The sequence below is a fragment of the Octopus bimaculoides genome, chromosome 1 (genome assembly GCF_001194135.2).
Source record: "Octopus bimaculoides isolate UCB-OBI-ISO-001 chromosome 1, ASM119413v2, whole genome shotgun sequence".
In the NCBI taxonomy this organism is placed as follows: Eukaryota; Metazoa; Mollusca; class Cephalopoda; order Octopoda; family Octopodidae; genus Octopus; species Octopus bimaculoides.
Window position 1 is genome coordinate 132,397,878 of NC_068981.1, and position 339 is coordinate 132,398,216.

The 339-nt window shown below is 26.0% G+C and overlaps 1 protein-coding gene across 1 annotated transcript in view; it reads right to left on the bottom strand.

The window, feature by feature from the left end:
* LOC106881508 (argininosuccinate synthase) overlaps positions 1 to 194 on the bottom strand; it is a 28,527-nt gene extending 28,333 nt beyond the window's left edge. Inside the window, exon 1 of the mRNA XM_014931922.2 lies at positions 42 to 194. The gene's annotated coding sequence lies outside the window, so the exon portion shown is untranslated. The remainder of the gene's footprint in view (positions 1 to 41) is intronic.
* Positions 195 to 339: the final 145 nt, after the last annotated feature.

Sequence of the window (339 nt, forward strand, 5' to 3'; positions counted from 1 at the left end):
AAAAAAAAAAAAAAAAAAAAAAAAAAGAACATGTCACTAACCTTTACTTACTGAAATGAATGAAATGCCAATATGTGTAGGTAGCTGCAACAGTTTGCTGTCTCTTGAGAATGTAAATAACTGCAATACTATCTCTCTGAAATTTAAGATAACATAAAATATTTAAAACAGTTGAGTTATGACATAAAATTCAAGTCAGATAAATTATGAATTTGAATCAAACTGCTTTGATCCATACATGTAACTCCCAATAAATTGGTTGAGTGCCCTTCTTTCGCTTGTCTACTCACTCCTATATATACATATATATATATATATATATATATATATATATATATA